We start from the raw sequence: 17,039 nt of genomic DNA, 5'->3' as shown, positions 1-17,039 counted from the left end.
TGTGTATGCATGCATTATTTTATGTTTTTGTTATATGCATAATTTCGGTTTTCAAAGGAAAGTGTACATATGGATAATTTAGTTTTTTCTAATATGAATTACTTCCACTTAGTAAGGGTTATAATCCCTAGCGCCAAAGGCCGCCTACGCAAAAAGAAGTTCTGTGTAAAAATACTTCCGCCTCTTTTTTCCGGCAACACAGAAAGAAGTTCTGCGCAAAAATACCTCGCCCTTCTTTTCCGCCAACACAGAAAGGACATTTGTACTTATTAAGGGTTATAATCTCTAAGTGCGGCCGAAGGTCGCCTATGCAGAAAGAAGTTCTGCCCAAAAATACTTGCACTTTTCTTTTCCGGCAATACAGAAAGGACAGTTCTACTTAGTAACGGTTATAATCTCTAAGCGCGGCCGAAGGACACCTACGCAGAAAGAAGTTCTGCCCAAAAATACTTCCGTCCTTCTTTTCTGGCAACACAGAAAGGACAGTTCTACTTAGTAAGGGTTATAATTCATAAGCGCGGCCGCAGAAAGAAGTTCGTTTTCATGCACCATTAAATACACCAATAAAACAAAATTTTGTGCTTTTTAAAATTTAATTCTTGGCAACACTGCCTTTTGTACGATTCTTCCTCTTCTTGTTGAGTTCGTTGTACCTCTCCCATTCTGGTATTTGATTATTGTTTTTGCCGTTGTAGCGGCTACTGAACCCCGCTCGGTTATGTGCATCAATCAACGTTGTCGTCTGTTTCAGCTAAGGAGAGGCCCAGGAAGTGCGCAACTTCAACAGGATTTGTCTTTAGGGACAGGGGCGTTAGATAGGTGGGGTTCTGGGGGCAAGCGAAGAGGTGCCGTGAGTCAAGTGGCGACTCTCCGCATGGCGGGCATTGGTTGGGCACATCCTCGTTTATTCTGCTCAGGTATGAGGCTATTGTGGTGCGGGTCTCCCGAGGCAGACAAAGTTCTGTCCCGTCCACGTCAGGTGGTTGTGTGCCCAGAACGGCATTCACAGGGTCTACTGGAAGCAGCTGTCTATTTGGGTGACCACGTCTGTGGCTCCCTACAAGAAACTGCTTGCAGAGCATTGTGTTATGCTCCTTGATTGGGAGCATCTGGGTGGTGAAGGTGGATTGGGGCGACATCAGAAGGCATCCCGTCGCTGTCCGAAGTGCCGTATTCTGGCAGGTCTGTAGCCTCATCCACTGCGCTCTGCTAGCCCCCGGTGATCACACTGGCGCAGCGTAGTTCAGAACCGGCCGGCCAATTGCCTTGTACGTTGCCAGCAACGTTTCTTTGTCTTTGCCCCAGGGGCTGCCGGCTAGCGACTTGAGGACCTTGTAGCTTGTAGCGGCTTTGTACTTTGTTGACAATTGCGGTTGTGCCGAGAAGGAGAGCAGACTATCGAACGTTACTTCGAGTATCTTCGGGTTGTTCACGGTCGTAATTGGGGTATCATCGACGTGAATTCCCAGTTGGAGTCTGACTTCCTTCGTCCAGGTAGTGAAAAGTATTTATTTCCCGTTCTATATGTTATTTGTATGTTGCCGATAATGTTTCTTTGTCTTTGCCGGCCAGCGACTTGAGGACACTGTTGCGGCCCGTTTAGGTCGGCGAAATACATCAAACGATGGTATTTGATGATGTCATGCCCGTTTCACGTCGATTGACGCAATACTGTATTCGAACTATCACTCTTGGTTTTCATGTATGCACAATTTCAGTTTTTGTCATATGAATTATTCCGGTTTTGAGTCGAAACTGTGCATGTATGCATTACTTCGTTTTTCTAATATGCAATGTTGCGGTTTTCAACCGATACTGTGCATATATGCATTTCATTTCATATCTTTTCATTTATTTGCAAAATCATATATGCATTACTTCGTTTTTCTCATAGGCATTATTTCGGTTTTCAAACGAAAGTGTGTATGTGGATAATTTCGTTTTTTTTTTGTATGCATTATTTCGTTTTTTTTTTGTTTGTTTTCATTATTTGGTTTTTTTTTTGTATGCATTATTTCGTATGCACAGTTTCCATATGCACAATTTCATGGTGCCTTTTTCTACATCAAAAAAATATACCCGTTTTATTTTAATCAATACATATTTAGAGGGTGCTCAAAGCGCTCAAAGTTGTCCATGTATTTTATATGGCAAACAAAATAATAATTTCGTGGAAATGGTATAGTCTCCTGAAGAGAAACGGACTTTGTCGATTGAAAAATATTGATTTTCAAGGATTCCATACCATTTCTACGATTTATTTTTTTTCATATAAAATACATGTGAAACTTTGAGCGCTTTGAGCACTCTCTAAATATTTATTGATAAAAAACAGGGGTATATATATTTCGATTAGATTAGATTTTGTCCATCCACCGTAGTGTGTCGCACAAAAAGGGGCTTTTCGGACTCGCCTGCCGTCCAGGCTGTCATCAAAGCAATTTTTCCCACACGCGTATGCTCGCACACGATGTCACGGTCGCTTTGCACACACGTGCCAAAAACCCACTCGCTTACCCCAAATCGTCCTGGAGACAAATCCGCTGCTAGGTTGCCAACACCAGCAAATTATGTCCAATTATTATGCCCTCGTGGCAGATTGGCCGAACTCTTATGGGTTCCGCAAATTTGTATTTATAGAAAAATTTGCCAATTATTCACGCCCGGCGAATTTAAGAAAATTAAGAACACTTGAAGAACAATATTATAATATTTAAAGACTCAGGAAAATAACACTACCGATGGGTTTGAAGTCGTTTGTCTAATTGCATTAACATTCGTTTTTTCACTCGGTTTTAAGTACCTGTGGAACGTATGTTCCAACAGGGCTACCAACATTACGACGGCGCTGAATAGTGCTGCCGTATTGTTAGCGATGCCATTACAATATCCTAGCATTAAATTCCGAATTTGGACCACTCTTTTGTGTACTCAATGTTTAATATTTTTTTTATAAAAGCTTAGCGCATTATATCACAAGCACCATAAAAATCAACACTTCAAACTTTGTACAAAAATTATAAAAATTCAACAAATTTTACCAAAATCCCCAAATATTTCACACTTTTTATTCTGAATTTTTGGAAAAATTTTGGGTATGCAGTCTTATAGCGCATTATATCACAACCACCATATAAATCCACACTTCAAACTCAGGACAAAAAATCCCCCAAAAAATTCAAACTTTTTACGCAGAATTTTTAGAAAAATGCATGGTATGTAGGTATGCAGTTTTATAGCCCATGAAATTTTCGTAGGTTAATGATACGCTTCTTTAAAGTTAGTATAATCCTTGATTTGAACTATAAAATATACAAAAAGGAAAACAACGATTTTAGAGAAGAGCTGCTTCTCGACACGTGCGCTAAAAGTGTTGCCCTTGTTATTTGACAGTTATATCTATATGTCATATAATAAATGTATAATGTATGTATGTATAATTGTACGTGAGCAGGGTTGTATTTTTATCCAACATCTGTTGAATGATGATGTCCACCAAGATGAATTTTTAGTCTGGTGAGTATCTTTTCACAGGTTTACGTTTTCGTGTAGTCCGTCTAGGTGTTTCGCATGTAACGAAATCTGCTGCCGCAGTAGCTTGAGGTTGTGGTGGAGCCTCGACTGGGTTACTTTAAGTCGCAGCGGTATCGATTTCGTCAGAGTATTCCGTGACTTGGGAATGGTCCCCGGAGGATTCTGTTACGTCGTGTAATCCAAACGCTTCTGTGAGAACTTGTTTTTGTTGTTGTTGTTGTAGCGGCTACAACTTGTGTTTCGGCTCGCCTGTATGAGTCTCCTCAATGTAGCGTTTGCGAATTTGGTTTGCATGTGCACGGATTACTTTTCCGTTTTCCAATCTTACAAAACCGCTCCAACTCTTATGGTGATCTCGTTTCTACCAAAAAATGTTGCCCTTGCACGGTGCAAAATGTGCTTGATGTTACACTGAACCCTTTGAAAAGGCATGTTTTTGCCTTCTTGGCCTTGCCCAGCAGCCGGATTTCAATTTTCGCTATAGCCAAAAAATGCTAAAGGAATTTTAGCAATTTATAGCCATTTTCGCGATTCTATCTTAAAAAGGCATCCCTAAAAATCTCCATTTTTGATTAATGTTATGGAAGATTTTAGCGATGAATAAAATGAACCGGTAAAGGTGAGTGAACTGTTTTGACAGTTAATAGATCGGCGCTTACACATATGTTAGGGTTTGGCCGAGCTTCTCCTCCGACTTGTAGCGTGCGTGTTGATGTTGTCACACGGAGGGACCTATAGTTTTACGCCGACTCCGAACGGCGATTGTATTTTTATCAGAAGCTGTTTTTCATGGCAGAAATACACTCGGAGGTTTGCCATTGCCTGCCGAGGGACGACCGCTGTTAAGAAAAAACCTTTTTCTATATTTTTTGCGATGTTACTTTGACCAGGGCTTGAACACAGGTGCTGATGAGTTTTGACAGTTAATGCAGCTAAAATTGCTATTCCGGCGAATTTTGCATCGCTGAAAATCTCGACTTTTCGCTTAAACTAGTTAGAAATTGGCGGCGAGAAATAATTGCTGCTAAGAAAGTTTATCAACAAATCACAGCTAATTATCATCTTGTTGATCGTTTAAACTACTCAACTATATAGAAAAAAACTTTGTAATTAAAAGGAAAAATGGAAAATTGCAACAGAAAAGTGACAAAAGGACAACAATTTATGCTTGTGCCATATATTGAACAGCTTTTTTGAAAAAAGAAAATGTAGATGTTCTCTTAAATCGATTAATTATGGCTATATTGAAATTCTTAAATTTAAAAAAATATTTCCGCGTGTTGTCTGGCAGATATGCCTTGAGCAGGGATTCCTATTATACTGTCTTCATAAAACACTTAACTCTCCTCCAATATTATCTATAATAAAAATGGTATTGCTGCTTTGTGACACATTTATTTAGAAGTCTTGCCCACTGACCGCTGGTAACTTCCTGAAAGGGATACGGACTTCCTTGATTTTTTGCGAATATTACTTATTTGTTACAATTTTACAAAATGTGTAACTTTGCCGCATAAACACAAAGTTAATTTTTATTTGCAAACAACTAAGTCACGCAAATAAATATTGATTAGTGGTATTATTTCCAAATAAGCGCAAGACGTTGCTATTAGGTTTATGTTCTTTTTTGATGGTCATCTCATTGTCCTTTTTTAAACAAGATGTTGGCATTTTTAGCTTTATTTTCTTTTTTGATGGTCATGTGATTGACTTTTTATAATCAGGCAATATTGAAAAAGAAGTTTTCACCGTCATATAAACAGTGTGTTAGGTATTTTCAAATTATTTGTATGTGCACATAGCTAAAGTATATATTTCCATTATTTATCACCATTGAAATGGAAACAAATTTTGGCAGCTGCTGTTGCTACACAGCGACACTTACGGCCGGATAAGGTACTAAAATTTAGGCTAGGGAATTTTTAGCGACAGGGAGGACAGAATCACAATTTTTGGAGATCGCCAAAAATTCGGATTAAATTTTAGCTTTAGCATTTTAGCGTAGCTCACACATTTTATCGTTTTAAGCAACCATCTGATTTTCAAGGCACCATCTGCCCTGACAAAACTTCAAAGAGCAGAAAAGGTGCTATACAAGAGTGTGACATTTTAAGAAACGAACACAAAATGTTTCACCTTTGCCCTTTAGAATCGAACACGAAAAGAGAAAGGGGCAATCAAAAGGCGACATTTTTTTTGGTAGAAACGAAATCACCATTAATGATTTGAGCAGGTCTCCAGTCAAACTTATAAGAATGAAAAACTACATGAACGGTTTGCTGTGGTTCAAAAGCTGAGTAGTGTTTAGTACAATGTTTTTGATTAAATTATGTTTGGATGTTTTGTTGGCTAGGCAATATCAAATTTAATCGTACTCGTATATTTCGTCCGAATAAGGCTTCTGCTGGTGATGTGTGTTTTGGTGTGTTTCATTTGTTTGTTATGTTAACATTGTGGAAATGATTGTAAATTTGGGACTGTTGTAACCTCTCCTTCTAGTTTCTTTAAGGCTCTTTTGAACGTATCCACAAATCGTTCAGCTTGGCCGTTCGACATTGGATAGTATGGACTGGAGCGTAGGTGTTTAATTAATTCCATTTTCTGCCAAGAATTTCTGAAATTGTTTGCTTACAAACTGGGTTCCGTTATCGGAAACGATGCATTTCGGTATGCTCAGTCTGCAAAAAACTTCATTTAACATTTCGATTATTTTGTTGCTCGAAATATTGTCTAATGGGCCAGCGTAGTCAATGCGAAGTCGTTCCCAATCTTCCGATGGAGTAGGCCATGGTTGTTGATGTCTCTTTGTGGGTAGCTTCGCTGCTGATGCACATACGCTGCAGTTTCGCACAAGCGAATCAATATCAGTATCGATGTTACGCCAGTAAACAAAACTTCTTGCTATGGATTTTGTACGTTTGACGCCGGGGTGTCCTTTGTGCAATTGCTTTAGAACCCTCTTGCGCAGTATTGTCAGGATCACAATGCGATTTCCGAACATGAGACATCCATCAACCACATGGAGATCGTTTTTGCGATTTAAAAATTGTCTTGCTTCATTTGGGCCTTCCAAATTATATGGCCATCCGTCGTTTACGTATTGCATTATTTTTCGTAGCGATTTGTCTGTGAATCGTATTTAACAATTTTTTGTGTGACGGGTAATTTGGCGATTGAGTCTGTAAGTATTTGACGAATTTCACCTTCAAATTTAACAGAGGCTATTACGTAGTCTTCTGACGGATTTACGTTTTTGCCTGTTAAACGTCTGCGTGGCCAAAATGGTTCGTTGATACGTAGCTTATGTCGAAGTCGTAAGCTAATAATTTTGTAGCCCAACACTGCAATCGATTTATTGATGTACTGCGATGCCTTTCTTGTTGCCAAAGATCACGAGTAAGGGTCTATGGTCCGTTTGTAGCTTAAATTTCGGGATAAAATCATTTTGTGCAATTTCGTGAGCGCGAACACTATGGCCGGCCCCTCCTTTTCTATTTGACCGAAGCTTTTTCAGCCGCTGTGAGTGAGCGTGAAGCATGGCATATTGCTTTCATCGAACCATCCGGGTACTCGTGCAAGATGCATGCACCGAGGCCGTAGTTTGAAGCGTCTGCCGCAGCAACAATATCCAGTTTTGGATCGAAGTGCGTCAGCAATAATTCTGAAGAGATAATGTTTTTAAGTTGTTCGAAACATTTGCTTTGTTTTTCAGACCAGTGCCATTTGGTGTTGGATTTCAGTAATTCATCCAGTGGTCCTCTGTAGGTGTAGGTTCTGGCACTTGCGTTATTGCTGCTATGCGCGTGCGATCAGGCTGTATGCCCTCTTCATTTATAATAAAGCCCAGATATTTTATTTGTTTTGAATAGAACGTCCATAGTCAAATTTTAGTTTGAACCCGAACTTGTGATACGGCTTCTAATTTCTCGTCATGATCCTCTCGACTTTGGCCTGCTACGAATATGTCGTCTATGTATGCCGCTACTCCCGTGAGCCCGGACAACATTTTATCCATAATTTGCTGGAATATAGTGCGAAACGTTTTGACGCCGGAAATTATTACCGAAAAATACCCAGGTGGGTGTTTATGGTGGGAAGGTGCTTTGACTCGTCGTCCACTTCAACTTGCAGAAAAACCGTCTGAGAGTTCAATGTGGCAAAAAAAAATTAGCCTTCGCTAGTCGCACGAAGAGATCATCAGGTAACGGCAGAGGGTATTGATGCATTTCTAAAGCGTTGTTTAAGCCAGTTGAAAAGTCGCCACATATTCGCACGCCACCAGTTGCTTTCCTTGTCACCACAATTGTAGCAGCCAAGTCTGAAATGTTGACTGGAGTGATCACATTTATGTCTTAAAGACGCTGTAGTTCGGCCTCTACAAGTCCTTGTATGGCAAACGCGACTGGTCGCTTTTGGAGAAAAATTGGCTGTGCATTTGGCTTCATCGTAAGCGCTTTCGCTTTGGTGCAAAGACCGAGTTCGTCATCAAAAACAGCTGGAAATGATTTTTTCAGCAGTGAAGTGCATTTATCCATTAAAATACTTGTACTTCCCTGATCTTTGTACGGTCCTTTGTTGATTTTGTTACAAATGGTATTGGTCGGCTCATTAGCAAGTTTCAATGTTGTAATCCAGTCTAACCCCATGACGTTCAGATTTTGAATGCGTGTAGCATAGCATGTTGTTCTTGTTGTTGTTGTAGCGGCTACAACATTCCCGCCCAAATCGGTTAGTATCTCAGTCGTTGTCGTCACGCTCAACTAACGGAAGACCCAAGAAGCATTAAGCCTCTATAGGGTCTGTCTACAGGGACAGAGGCGTTAGTTGTGTCGGGTTATCCGGGCATACGAAGAGAAGTTTCGAGTCGTGGGGTGTCTTCGCATGCCGGACACTCATTTGGCACATCTGCATCTAATTTTCTCAGGTATGAGTTTAACCTGCTGCAGCAGCCAGAGCGAAGTTGGTTGGTATTGTGGTTCTAGTCTCCCGAGGCAGACGAAGCTCCGTCTCGTCGATGTCGGGTGGTTGTGTGCCTAGAAAGACATTCACAGCTCTGGAGTCTACATAACTCGAGACTGACTCCCTGTGAATGCCGCTCAGGGTCTATCGGTAAGCTGACGGGTCCAGGGGTAGCTTTATGAACCTCTGGACTTCGTCCATCAGTTCTTATATGTGTCTTCTGACGCCTTGGCGAGGCCTCCTCTGCAAGCAAGTGTCTGTTCGGTTGTCCACGTCTGTGGCTTCCTAATATGAATTGCTTGCAGAGAATTGTGTTGGGCTCCTTTATGGGGAGCATTTTCGCCTCGTCATGCAGGTGGTGTTCTGGCGTTTTGTGTCGTCTGCAGCCAGTCGCCTTTTATGTTGTCAGCAACGTCTTTGTCTTTGCCCCAAGTACTGCCGGCTAGCGATTTGAGGAGCTTGTTGCGGCTCTGTACTTTATTGACAATTGCGGTTGCGTGCGCAGAGAAGGAGAACAGACTGTCGAAGGTTACTCCGAGTATTTGGGAGTTATTCACCGTCGGAATTGGTGTGTCATCGACGTGCATGCCCAACGGTAGTCTGACCTCCTTCATCCAGTCGGTGAACAAGGTCGCAGAGGATTTTGTAGGAGAGAGGGTTAGGCTCCTGGCAGTGAAGAAGCGAGAAAGCTCGGAGATATACCCGTTTACTTTCGAGCACAAGCCATCAATTCCATTCCCAGACGCCATTATCGAACAATCGACAGCGTAAGAGACAATCCGATACTCCCTTTGGTGGTTGAGGGAGCTTGGAAATATAATAGTTAAACAGTAGTGGTGAAAGGACAACACCCTGTGGAACCCCCTCTTATTTTTTTTAGGTTTACTTGATATGTCTTTAAACATTACTGACGAGTGTCGACCACTCAGATAATTCGCCGACCACCGTTTGACTGTCTGTGGGAAAGAGCAGGCCTTTATGTCTTCTAGCAGTGTGGAGTGACTGACGGTATCCTTTGGCAGATCCAAAGCTACTAGAATGGTTCTCTCGCAGGGACGGTTGCGGTTTTGGCCACGAGCTATCTGAGTGTTTGTGGCGTTAAGTGCTATTGTTGTGCTGTGCACTTTACGGAAAGCATGCCTATGCTTCTCTGGGGTCAGATGGTTCGTAGAATACGGGAGTAGCAAGGCCTCTAGTGTCTTCGCTACCTGGGAAAGGAGGGTTATCGGACGATAAGACGAAGCATGGTCGCCGAAAGATATTTCGACCCTGTCGTCGCGCTTCGTCTGATTCGACAGAGACGTCAAGGTTGACCAAAGCACCAACCGACGTTCACTTAGGTAAACGTAAGTTCCGCAGGGTTGTCACTGCTGCTGCAACTCGTCGAAAATTTCCTGCTGAAGCGGCTGTTCTAACCGATGAGCGTGACAACTTCGTCAGGCCGATCCCGGAAATCCCCGTATAAGGGATCTCAATGCGGAGATTCGGCAGCTTGTGATCGTACGTGAGCGGAAAAAGTGGGAAAAGCATCTGAAGACCTGTAACTTCGCCTGTGGTGTGAGTAAGCTTTGGTCAACCTTTACGTCTCTGTCCAATACCGGGGCGATGCGGGAGCTATTTTATCCGGCAATTTATACTGCATCCTCCGGCGGATAAAGCCAAGCGTCGTGGAGTTATCTCCGACCTGCTCGGGCCTACGTACGCACCGGCAATGGACCACGTCGTTCGTGGCCCCATGCTGTGCGAATCGGACCGCCTTCACGGCAAACCGCCACTCGCCCGTGCAGCACAGAACCAACACACCCACACCCAAACACAACACAACAATAGACACACACACAAACACAACAGCACCCACACACCGCCGGCGGCAACTCCTAGTCCCTCCGACAATATACCGTAACGTGACATCAGTCAAGTTCAACCCCTGCCTTGGCTGGTGCCACTTTAAGGCATGCTCAGGACTTCGCAACACTCGTGATTGAACGAGTGACTATGTGGGCCCCTGCTCTGCTGCCCAGTCTCATACCTGCCCTGTGACGCCGCCCCCCACAATCACAAGGCAACTCAACTCCCTAACACCACGCATCACAATTGGTCTCCCAAGGCACACAAAGGTGCTACAATTCAACTGTAACGGACTTCAAAGCAAGATCGAGGAGATAACTGTCTTCATGGGAAGGCGTGGAATATTGATAGCTGCGGTCCAAGAGACGAAGTTGCACAGCAATTCAGCCTTGTTGCGTTCATCACGCACCACACCGTGCAGTATCGTCTTATCGAAGCAGACAGCAAACGCAGGGATACCATACTAGAATGTCAGGGTATTGCTATCCGGTCAGGCGATGGTGAGCTCGAAATATTTAACGTATATATACCCCCTGTCACCAGCTGCCCGGCAGGATATCACCCTGAATATAACCCCTGAAATAGGTGCGCTACTAAGAGGTGAAAACCGTATGGTAGTTGGCGACTTTAACGCGCACCACGATCTTTGGCACTCAAGCCTGTCGAATGATCTTAGGGGAACACATCTGGCTGAGCAGATAGACGATTCGACATGCTGCACAATGAACGACGACGCACCCACCAGGATTATGGGCAGCTGCTGCAGCTCGCCAGATCTAACAATTGTCAGCGTTGGTATGATAAACAGCGTATCATGGCGACATATGCTGACCCTGGCATCAGACCATCAGCCGATTGATAAACAAGCCGATCCCGGAAATCCCCATATCAGGGATCTCAACTTGCTTTGGTCAACCGTGAGGTCATTATCCAACCCGACGAAGCGTGACGACAGAGTTGAAATAGACTTTGGTGACCACGCTTCGGCGGACCCGGAGCGATGCGCGAGCTATTTTAGCCGGCAGTTCATTCTGCATCCTCCGGTGGATAAAGCTAAACGTCGAGTGACCAGAACGCTGCAGAAACTGCCAAAACCTAGTGCGCCTCTTGTTTTCACCAGCGGTGAGGTAAGGGTAGTCACCGGGAAGGCGAAAGCCTCCAAAGCCATTGGACACGACGGAATATGCATGTTGCTGCTGAAAAATTTGGGTCCTGCGGGTAGACTATTTAGCCAAGGTTCTCAACCTGTCAATGGCCACTATCGTCATTCCAGACATCTGGAAGATCGGGAGAGTGGTCCCACTGCTCAAACCGGGGAAACCAGCCAACAAAAGAGAGTCTTATCGTCCGATAATCCTCCTTTCCCCGGTAGCGAAGACACTGGAGGCCCTGCTACTCTCGTATTTTACGAACCACCTGACCCCCCAGCGAAGCATCAACATGAATTCCGTAAAGTGAACAGCACCATTAAGAAAACCTTACTTGAGATTTTGAATAAATAACATGTAAACCCGTACATTGCACCTTATCGTTCAGCAGGTGAACTGTATTTCTGTTCAGTTTATGAGGTAAACGTGGTCGACTCGCATACTTTCCCGATTGCGCCGCGGTTGTGTTGAGCATTTGTAAATCAATCTTTTAAATGCATGATGAGCTTTACGATGGTTATGCCAAGATTGTAACAAACATTATGATTGCTTCGACATATCTGAATCGATTTTTTGTAACTAAATAAATTAATATCTTTAACCGGGAACGATAAATTACACAATATCTATGACTGCTTAGTACAATTGTAATCGGCTTCGTATATTTTCGCGATCGCGTAAGACAATACGAGCATGGATCGGAAACCCGGCCTTTCCGACCATGATCAACAGCTTGTCTACAGCGCGGAGCGGAAACTAGAGCTTTCCGCCTGCCACACACTCAAAGTAATGACTTCGAGAACATGGATCGGAAACTCGTTCTTTCCGATCATGTTGAACAGCTTGTCCACAGCGCGGAGCGGAAACTAGAGCTTTCCGCCTGCGCACATTCAAAGTAATGACTTGGGGAACATGGATCGGAAACTCGTTCTTTCCGACCATGATCAACAGCACAGCGCGGAGCGGAAACTAGAGCTTTCCGCCTGCCACACATACAAAGTAATGTGATTAACAGCCTGTCCGCAGCACGGAGCGGAAACTAGGTCTTTCCGCCCGCCGCACACAAAAGTAGAATGAAGACTAGGCCTCACCAGCTACCAAACCTGCTATTTTATATTATTATTAATATTACAAATTAATATGTATAATTAGTTTACTCTGTAATATATCACACATACTTACAATATCTAAATGTTCTATTCTCATTTGTCTGTAAGAAAACATTTTTCTGTAGACCAAATAAATAAATAAATAAATACAAAAACAGCACTTAACGCCATAAACACCCAGATAACTCGTGGCCTTAACCGAAACCGCCCCTGTGAGAGGACTACTGTAGTAGGGTTGGACCTGTTCAAGGCCTTCGACACTGTCGGTTATTCAACGCTGCTAGAAGAGATAGAGGCCTTCTCACTCCCACAGGGACTCAAACGGTGGTCGGCGAATTATCTGAGTGGTCGACACTCGTCAGTAACTTTTAGGGACAAAACCATTAAACTAAGAAAAATTAAACAGGGGTACCACAGGGTGGTGTCTTATCCCCACTATTGTTTAATTATTACATTTCCAGGCTCCCTCAACCACCAACGGTTATCTCGCCGAGCTTTCTCGCTTCTTCACTGCAAGGAGCCTTGCCCTATGTCCTGCGAAATCCTCGGCAACCCCTACCTAACACCTGGACGACGGAGGTCTGACTACAACTAGGTATTCACGTCGGTGGGGTAACAATACCTACGGTGAATAACCTCGAAATTCTTGGAGTCACCTTCGACAGTCTGCTCTCCTTCTCGCCGAATACAACCGCAATTGTGGACAAAGTACCGAGCCGCAACAATGTCCTCAAGTCGCTGGCCGGCAGTACTTGGGGCAAAGACAAAGAAACGTTGTTGGCAACATACAATGCGATTGGCCGGCCGGTTCTAAACTATGCCGCGCCCGTGTTGTCGGCTGGGATTAGCAGGACGCTGTGGATGAAGCTAGAGACCTGCCAGAATACGTCACTTCGGATAGAGAAAGGATGCTTCTTGATGTCGCCACAACACCACCTGCACGAGGAGGCCCACATGCTCCCAGTCAAGGAGCATGGTTTTATTTTTTTGAGAAAGAGATGTTGCGAAAAAAGTATTTTATTGGTAATTTTTCACAGATTTTACTTTAGTTGTATTAATAAGTTTTTAAATTTGAACCCTCATTACATTTGCCAGCAGTGTAAACCTTGAGAAAAAAGGTTCATTTGGCACGCAGGTCTTCGTCAGTTAATTTGTTCCATATCTTCTGTAACCATAGGCTAATTTTCTCCATTTTGAGTCTCAAAGCTTACACTGCTGACAAATGTAAATAAGGATTAAAATTTAAAAATTAATTAATACAGCTAAAGCAAAATCTGTGGAAAATTAACAATAAAATACTTTTTCGCAAAATCTATAAAGGACCCTTTTATTTCTCAAAAAAACCTGGGTAACAGATATTCGTCGCCACGCTGTAAACGGGTATCTACGAGCTTTCTCGCTTCTTAGCTGCTAGGAGCCTTACCCTCTACCCTACAAAATCCTCCGCGACCTTACTTACCACCTGGACGAAGGAGGTCAGACTACCGCTGGGTATTCACGTTGATGACACACCAATTCCGACGGTGAATAACCCAAAAATACTTGGAGTAACTTTCAACAGTCTGCTCTCCTTCTGTGCGCACACAACCGCAATTGTCAACAAAGTACAAAGACGCAACAAGATCTTCAAGTCGCTAGGCTGCAGTACCTGGGGCAAGGACAAAGAAACGTTGCTGGAAACATACAAGGCAATTGGCCGGCTGGTTCTATATTACGTAACACCTGTGTGGTCGCTGGGACCAGTAGGACGCAGAGGATGTAGCTGCGGAAAGCACAAAATACAGCAGTTCGGACAGCGACCGGATGTCTTCTGATATCGCCAGAACCTCACATACGCAAATGTTCCCCATAAGGGTGCACAAAACAATGCTCTGCAAGCAATCCTTAGAAGGGAGCCACAGACATACCCACGACAGCCAGTTCTCGTACCGGAATGACTCGTTTTACCCGACCAAGGGCTGTTGTTTCGGCGATCTAACCCCGTTTAGGTCGGCGAAATCCCTCAAAAGTTGTACGTCTATAGGGCTACTTCTTCTTCGCATACTTCTGCTCAGGGCTGGCAATGAGTCAAACCCTGGACCAGAAACATATACCTGCTGCGTGTGCCACAGACGATTACAACACAACTCCACCTCCGTCAGATGCAATACATGCAATGGGTGGAGCCATTTCCGAGTTTGCTCAGCCCTCACGACTCACAGGAAATGCACCACTGCGTACGTGGCCCCTTGCCGCGCCAAATGAGCTGCCTCCACGGCTCAACACAGTCCGCCTGAGCCACTCAACACAAACACAACCGCACCACAACACAATACAATAGACAATACCACAGACACAACAGACCACACCACAGATACAACTGCACCACCACCCACACGCCACCGCCAACAACTCCTAGTTCCTCCGACAATCTGCACGGTATGCCAGTCCAGGATATTCCGTAATGGGACATCAGTCAAATGCAACACCTGCCTTCAATACTGTTGAATTGCGCCGGATACAACAATAGTCAGCGCTGGTCTGATAAACAGCGTATCATGGCGACCTATTCTGACTTTAGCATCAGACCATCTGCCCATAATCATCTCGATTGATAAACCAGCCGACTTTGTCAACTTTTCTAAAGCTGATTGGAAAGGCTTCGCGGATGTTACTGAAGCGCCTTCGCTGCACTGCCCATACCAACCGACGTTCACGTAAGTTCCCTCTTCATCCCAGCGGGATGCATCTCGGACCCTCGTCCGAATCTTCCTGCAGAAGCGGCTGTCCTAGCCGATGAGCCCTACAACCTTCGTCAGGCCGATCCCGGAAATCCCCGCATTAGGGATCTTAACTCGGAGATTCAGCAACTTAAGAACGTACATAAGCGGAAGAAGTGGGAAGAGCATCTGAAGACCTGCAACTTCGCCTGAGGTGTGAGTAAGCTTTGGTCAACCGTGAGGTTATTGTCCAACCCGACGAAGTGTGACGACAGAGTTGAAATAGACTTTGGTGAACACGCTTCGACGGACCCGGAGCGATGCGCGAGCTATTTTAGCTGGCAGTTCATCCTGCATCCTCCGGTGGATAAAGCCAAACGTCGAGTGACCAGAAGGCTGCACAAACTGCCAAAACAAGGTGCGTCTCTTGTTTTCACCAGCGGTGAGGTAAGGGTAGCCATCGGGAAGGCGAAGAAAGCCTCCAAAGCCATTGGACCCGACGGAATATGCATGCTGATGCTGAAAAATTTTGGCCCTACTGGAGTAGCGTACCTAACGGAGGTCCTCAGCTTGTCAATGGCCACTCTCGACATTCCAGACATCTGGAAGATGGGGAGAGTGGTCCAACAAAGGAGAGCATTATCGTCCGAAAACCCTCTCCACAGTAGCGAAGACGCTAGAGGCCATGCTACTATTGTACTTTACAAACCACCTGTCCCCAGCAAAGCATCAGCATGGGTTCCGTAAAGTACACAGCACAACAACAGCACTTAACGCCATAAATACCCAGATAACTCGTGGCCTAAACCGAAAGCGCCCCTGTGAGAGAACCATTCTAATAGCGCTGGACCTGTCTAAGGTGTTCGACACTGTCAGCTATTCAACATAGAGGCCTCCTCTCTCCCGCAGGGATTCAAACGGTGGTCGGCGAATTATCTGAGTGGTCGTCACTAGTCAGTAACTTTTAGAGACAAATCGAGCAAATCGAGGACACTAAAACAGGGGGTTCCACAGGGTGGTGTCCTTTCCCCATTACTGTTTAACTTTTACAATTCAAAGTTCCCTCAACCACCAGAGGGAGTCTCGATTGTCTCTTATGCTGACGATTGCTCGATCATGGCGTCCTGGAATGGAATTGATTACTTGTGCTCGAAAGTAAACTGTTATCTCGCCGAACTTTCTCGCTTCTTCACTGCACGGAGCCTAAACCTCTCCCCTACAAAATCCTCAGCCACACTTTTCACCACCTGGACCAGACTCCAACTGGGAATTCACGTCGATGATACACCAATTACGACCGTGAACCACCCGAAGATACTCGAAGTAACGTTCGATAGTCTGCTCTCCTACTAGGACTAGCAGGGCGCAGTGGATGAAGCTACAGACCTGCCAGAATACGGCACTTCGGACAGCGACAGGATGGTTCTTGATGTCGCCGCAACACCACCTGCACGAGGAGGCCCACATGCTCCCATTTAAGGAGCATAACATAATGCTCTGCTGGCAGTTCCTGGTTGAGAACCACAGATGTGGCCGTCCAAACAAGCAACTCCTTGCAGAAGGGCCTTCGCCCAGGCACGTCAGGAGGCATCTCTACGAACTGACGGACGAAGTCCAGAGGTTCAGCAAACAACCTCTGGACCCGGCAGCATATCGACAGGCCCTGAGCGGCATTCATAGGGAGTCAGTCTCAAGTTACATAGCCTCCAGACCTGTGAATGCCATTATGGGCACACAACCAC

The 17,039-nt window shown here is 44.5% G+C and overlaps 1 protein-coding gene across 10 annotated transcripts in view; it reads left to right on the top strand.

The window, feature by feature from the left end:
• LOC118745664 (UV excision repair protein RAD23 homolog A) overlaps positions 1–17,039 on the top strand; it is a 50,899-nt gene that overhangs the window by 29,527 nt on the left and 4,333 nt on the right. The window lies entirely within an intron of this gene.

Source organism: Rhagoletis pomonella, unplaced genomic scaffold (assembly GCF_013731165.1).
Source record: "Rhagoletis pomonella isolate Grant_MI unplaced genomic scaffold, Rhpom_1.0 Rhpom_scaffold_00009, whole genome shotgun sequence".
Taxonomy (NCBI): domain Eukaryota; kingdom Metazoa; phylum Arthropoda; class Insecta; order Diptera; family Tephritidae; genus Rhagoletis; species Rhagoletis pomonella.
This window is presented reverse-complemented; position numbering and strand designations above follow the sequence as displayed.